Source organism: Camellia sinensis, chromosome 8 (genome assembly GCF_055761805.1).
Source record: "Camellia sinensis isolate YWXY chromosome 8, ASM5576180v1, whole genome shotgun sequence".
Lineage (NCBI taxonomy): Eukaryota > Viridiplantae > Streptophyta > Magnoliopsida > Ericales > Theaceae > Camellia > Camellia sinensis.
In genome coordinates, this window is record NC_138968.1 from 183,980,008 (window position 1) to 183,986,596 (window position 6,589).

Below are 6,589 nucleotides of genomic sequence, written 5' to 3' on the forward strand. Positions count from 1 at the left end.
GGTTAGGCTTTGGTGGAGCGTTTGATGCTGCTGCGCTTGGTGCAGCCTTACCACTGGCTTGTGGAGCAGAGGGGCAGTCTTTAACCATGTGGCCCACCTTGCCACACCTGTAACATGCTCCAGATATTCTGTAACAGACTCCCTTGTGCTTCTTGCCACACTCAGGACAGGGTGGTATGAAACCACTCCCTTGGCTGGGGCTAGTTGTCAACCCCGTATTCTGCTTCTTGTTGGCTGGGTTGTGCTTGCCTTTCTTGAATTTGAAACCCTGCCTCTTACCATGCCATTCAGTTGTTGGTGTTTCAGATTGTTTCACTGCTGCAATGTTCGACTCGGCCATCAATGCCCGGTCGAGGACACCCACAAAAGTCGGTAATTTCAAAACATTTATCCGGTCAAGTATTGCCACATTAAGGCCGCCTTCAAATTTTCTGGCCTTCTTATATTCGGTATCCACCATGTGCGGTGCATAACGGGCAAGTTCAGTAAATTTTGTTTCATATTCGGCAACCGACGTGGTGCCCTGTTTCAGTTGTTCAAACTCAGTTACTTTCCTATCCCTGACACACTGCGGGAAGTACTTTTCAAAGAATGACTCCTTGAACTGAGCCCAAGTCATAACAGTAGTTGTATCGCGGATCAACATCCACCACCTTCTAGCTTCTTCTTGCAAGGTGAAGGTAGCTAACAGTACTTTATTCGCTTCTGAGCACGGAAACACTTCAAATAGTTTCTCTGTTTCCAGAACCCAAGCTTCAGCTTTTAACGGTTCAAGGCCTCCCTGAAAGGATGGCGGTTTCATTTTGCTGAACTTCTGGGTCAGAGCAATAATATCCCCATCATTCACATTAACATTAGGTTCCGGCTGTACCGGAGGAGGAGGAGGTGGGGGCTGTTGGTTCTGTTGTTGTTCCAGTCTAGCAGTTATCAGTTCCATCATTCTTTCCATTCTTTCCATTCTTGCCTCGGTAGACGAGGACTCAGGTTCATTTGCATTGTCCATTTCACTATAACAGTTATAACAATTGTAACATAAACAGTTGCATATTTAAACAGTTATCACATTAACATGTATTCAGTCATAACATAACCACACACTTAACATGCTCATGAGATGCCCTAATCACTTTCTAGGACACCCTATAGCTCAGTTGGACACGTGTGTGCGGTATAACTCGTGGTAAGTATCGCTCTGATACCACTCTGTCACGACCCAAACCCGGCCCTATGGGTTTAGCACCGTAACCGGCCAGTAATCCGAGATTACCGAAGGCCTGCTTAACAGAAATACAGTAAAACAGAGTACAGGGCCTGGCGGAAGCCAATACAGTAAATAAATAGTGTCCATTGAGCTGTGACAGTCTGTATGCAAAAAGGCTTTTCATACATTCACACATAAACAGTACAGAACAGTATGTACAATATTCACATTCATTCAACTAGGGACTCAACCCTATAGAACAGTACAGAAAACATTCCATCTGTACAAAACAGTACGGTCTATACAAAACAGTAAAATAGTACAGAAGGGGGAAAAACGGACAAAACACCCCCAAGCCATAGCATGGCAACTCGGAACCTCGCAGTGAGGCACAAAGGCTGGCTTGACAAAACTGGAGTAACCCTGACGCCTCTAGCTGCGGTCTGGTGCCTGTACACCTACATATATATATGAGCAGTGAGCTAAAGCCCAGTGAATAACATAAAGCGTAAAGGGGTTTAGAATGAATGTCCTTACAGTAATGAAAACAGTTCAATTCAATCAGTATTTCAGTTGTTCAGTACAGTAAACAGTCATATGTGGTACATCCATTAGCATAACAGTAACAGTAGGTCTTGAAAGACCGAACAGTAATGATGGCCATCAGTCAGTAAACAGTAGTGGTTCCATGAGGGAACCGTCAGAGATCTCTGTAACAGTAACAGTAACAGTAAACAGTAGGTACTAAGGATGCCACAGTACAGTTCAGAAATAAAGGACATACATTCATTCAGTAATACCAGTTCAGTAAACGGTTCAGTTCAGTATTCAAAAGATATCAGTTGAACATATCTTTACACAATTGTTACTCACAAAGTTCTGGGCTACAGTATGCTAGAGCGTGTCTCCCCAGTTGCCAACCCTACACAGTTCACAGATTGAACACACTAAGCTACACAGTTGGGAAATCTCATAACTTAATCCCTAATTTGCCTTGGTGTGTTCTACAATGATATCCTCATCAAGATGCCTTAAACTAGGCCTAAGAATGCCTAGGATGGGATGAGGATGCAAAAATACACTTGGAAAATATTTCGCAAAGTTTGCTGAAAATAGGAGCCTCGCTCGAGCGAGACTTTCTACGCTCGAGCGTAAGTCCAAAATCAAAGGCTTCGCTCGAGCGAGGAATCCTTCGCTCGAGCGGTCTGCAAAACAGTAAAAGTACTGGATGCTGAAATTTTACGCGCGATCGTCGCTCGATGGTCGCTCGAGCGGAGCCCTGGACAAAGGCGCTCGCTCGAGCGGGGAATCCTTCGCTCGAGCGAGGAAGCCAAATCTGGAATTTCCAGATCTGCCTCCCAAGCTCAAACCAAGCATTCAACCACTCCAAACTCGACCTCTTGGGCCCAAATTCTGGAAAACATCATTAAATTCAATGTATAACAAGTTTCAAAGCGCAATTTATGAATTCAAGCCCCAAAGGTGAGTCAATTAAAGCCTCATTCAAACCCATTTTCAAAAATATGAAGAACATGCAAACATGCATGGATTTAGACCAAATCAAAGCTTCAAAGCTTGTTCAAATGAGCTCATTTCTTTTCAAATCAGTTGGAAACATGGTCTATAACAACAATATGAGCATGCATGCACTAATGTCCATGTAATCAACCTCAAAATGCAACAATACCAACATGCATGCAAGAAATGATCTTCAATCCATCATTAGTGAACCAAATCATAACTTAGCTCTACAAATTAACATGAATCATGCAAGAATGAACTCAAGAACAGCAACAAGAAGATGGATGTCCTACCTTAGTCTCGTAGAATTAGGAGTGAGGGAGCTCAAATATGCAAATACACTTCAATTACCAAGCAATTCTTCAAGTTTCCAAGGAATTCAAGGTGAATTCACTCTAACTCCCTACCTCCCTCTCTCTAGTCGGTGGTGTGCTCAAAATGAGCTGATGAAATGTGTATGTGTGAGCACAATGAGAATCAAAGATGATCCAAGTAGTGGGCCACTTAAGTGGCAAAATGGTAATTACGTCCAACTCTTTAATTAGCTTAATTTAATCTAATTTAATCATACCTAATCAATTTTCAGATAATTATACTATAAAATCACATAAATTATGAGGGTCACAAAACACTAATCGGTTTCAGATTCGGCCGCCGATAAGGCCTTCAATTAGCAGTTTAAACATATGAACATGAACAGATAATCATACAGTCAAACAGATATAATGCAATTTAACTAACATATACTCAATCAATTCGGTTTCCAGTTTCAGTCAGTCAGTTCAGTACTTTTAATCAGTTCAATTATCAGTCAGTTATCAGTCATTATCCGTTTCGTTTAACAGTAATCGGTGATGATCGGTAATCAATCAGTCCTTAATCAGTAAACAGTATGAGGGTTGTTACAAGAATGAATTGAATTGTTTGTGACCCAATGTATTATGAAATGTGTAGGGTCTAGTGCAAGGGCAAATCCATCTACGGAACACTGTGAGTAATATCTTAATAAAGATATTTTCAAGTATGTTACTTTCCAACTGCTACTTCCGTAAAAGCTTCATGGATTTATTGGTTTGAATTATGAATGAGTATGCTATATACCAAATTTTGTAAAAGGTCTGTGAATGTCACGACCCAAACCCGCCCCTATGGGTTTAGCACCGTAATCGGCCAGTAATCCAAGATTACTGAAGGCTTGCTTAACAGTAATAACAGTAATACAGAGTACAGGGGCGGGCGAAAGCCAAAACAGTAATTAAAAGATGTCCAATGAGCTGTGACAGTCTGTATGCAAAAAGACTTTTCATAACATATTCACATTCAAAACAAAAACAATATATACATACATCATTTACAGGCATTCAGGTTAGGGACCAAATCTCCACCATAACAGTACAGTACAAATATCATTCAGTCTATACATAACAGAGACAGATAGGGTGAATCTGAGACACCCCAAAAGCAGCCTTAGCTTGAACAGATCTGGAATCTCGAAGTGAGGCACAAAGGTTGGCTTGACAAAACAAGGGCTTAGCCTGACGCTTCTAGCAACGGTTCGGTGCCTGAACACCTATATATATATATGAGCAGTGAGCTAAAGCCCAGTGAATAACATACGCATAAAGAGGTTAAGAATGAATGTTCTTTCAGTATTGAAAACAGTCATTTATAAATATATCAATCATTCAGTTTGTGGCTCATATTTCATGCCATAACAGTCATTCAGAAACTATAATAGTCATATGTGGTACATCCAATAGCAAAACAGTACAGTAGGTCTTAACAGACAGGACAGTCTGTTGATGGCCATCATATCAGTAAATAGTAGTGGTTCCAAACATAGGAACCGATAGAGATCTCTGTGACAGTAGCAGTACAGTACAATAACAGTAAATTGCTATGGATGCCACGAATACAATTCGCAAATAGGACAAGCATTCATTCAGTAAAAAATATCATTTCAGAAAGCAGTAGATCATTCAGAAAATATTCATGATTGAACATATCTTTACAACATTGTTACTCACAGAGCACTGGACTATAAGCAGCTAGAGCGTCCTCGGATGCTAACCCTACACAGTTACAGAACGAACACACACTAAGCTACACAGTTGGGAAATAATAACTTAATCCCTAATTTGCCTCGGTGTGGTTCTACATCAATATCCTCATTAAGATGCCTTAAACTAGGCCTAAGAATACCTAGGGTGGAATGAGGATGCAAAGATGCATTTAAAAACACTTATCAAAATTTTGCTGAAACAGGGTCCCGCTCGAGCGTGGGTTTCCCCGCTTGAGCGGACATGCAGACAAAAGAGCCCCACTCAAGCGTGACTTACTCCGCTCGAGCGGACTGCAAAAGTACTAGATAGGTGAAATTCACGCTCGATGGGCGCTCGACCTCCGCTCGAGCGTGAGACACAAGTCCTCGCTTGAGCATGCATTCTCCTGTTCGAGCGGACTATAAACACATGCAAAGTACTGGATACACGCATTTCCTGCTCGAGCGTCACTTTCCCCGCTCGAGCGGACTGCATGAACTCAGTGTGTACGCTCGGGCGTGGAGTTCCCCGCTCGAGCGTGAGTCCAAAATCTGGAATTTCCAGATTTGAACCTTAAGCTCAAAACTCAACTTTAAAGCATCAAATTCGATCCTTTTGGGCTAATTTTCTGGAAAACACTTGTAAACTCATAATATGACACGTTTCAAGATCAATTTGAGAAATCAAAGCCCAAAGGTAGTTCAATTAAACACAATTTCAAAGAAGTTTTCATGAACATGAAGAACATATGCCATGCATGAATTCTAGTGAATTCTAATGCCTCAAAACATGATTCAAAGCAAGATTAAACTCAAAACCATGATGAACTCATGGACTAGAACAAAAATGTAAACTTGCATGCAAGATTTCATGAAAATCAACTTCAAAATGCAAGAATATGTACATGCATGCATGATTCAAGCTTCAATTCAACAATCTTAACCAATTCTAGACTTTAAACTCTAAACTTCCATGAACCATGCAATATATGACTTAATTTAACAATCAAGAAGGTGATTCTCCTACCTTATGCCTTGAATTCAAGAATGGAAGCTCAAAATGCAATCTACTCTTCAATCTTCTAAGTCTCCAACCAAATTCCTGATAAAATCAAACTATCTCCTATCTCTCTCTCTTTAGTCAGTTTATAGCTCTCAAAATGGCTGAAGAAATGTTGTGTCAAAAGTGTATGAAGTGAAGAGGGGTTAGCCTAGATTATTCCACTAGATGGCAAATTTGTAGATAAGTCCAACTTTTGTAATTTAACATTATTAAATCTAATTTAATCATACCAAATCACATTTCAATTAAATTTACCATAAAAATACATAAATTCTAACTAGCATAAAACATTACTCGATTTTAGATTCGGCCGCCGATAAGGCCTTCAATTTACAGTTTAAGCGCAAAACATGAACAGATCATTCAACAGTCAACAGATAGAAATGCATTTAAGCTATACACTCAATCAATCAGTTCAGGATTTCAGTCAATCAGTCATTTAGCATGCTTAATCATCGATTAACTCTAATCAGTGGTGAGGGTTGTCACAGTGAAGAACATGAAATGGGCCCAAGGCCATATGATATATTTGATAAGGATATAAGTGGGCCTAAGGCCGTCTGAATACAAATGCATTGGGCCTAAGGCCGTTTCAATATGAATATGATTATGATCGTGAATATGAAATGTGTACAAACATGAATATGAAAATAATGGGCTAGAGATCATTTGATATGATTGGGCTAGAATTGGGCCCGAGGCCGTTTGATGTGAATGAATTAGGCCCGATGCTGTTTGATTTGAATGAATTGGGCCTGAGGCC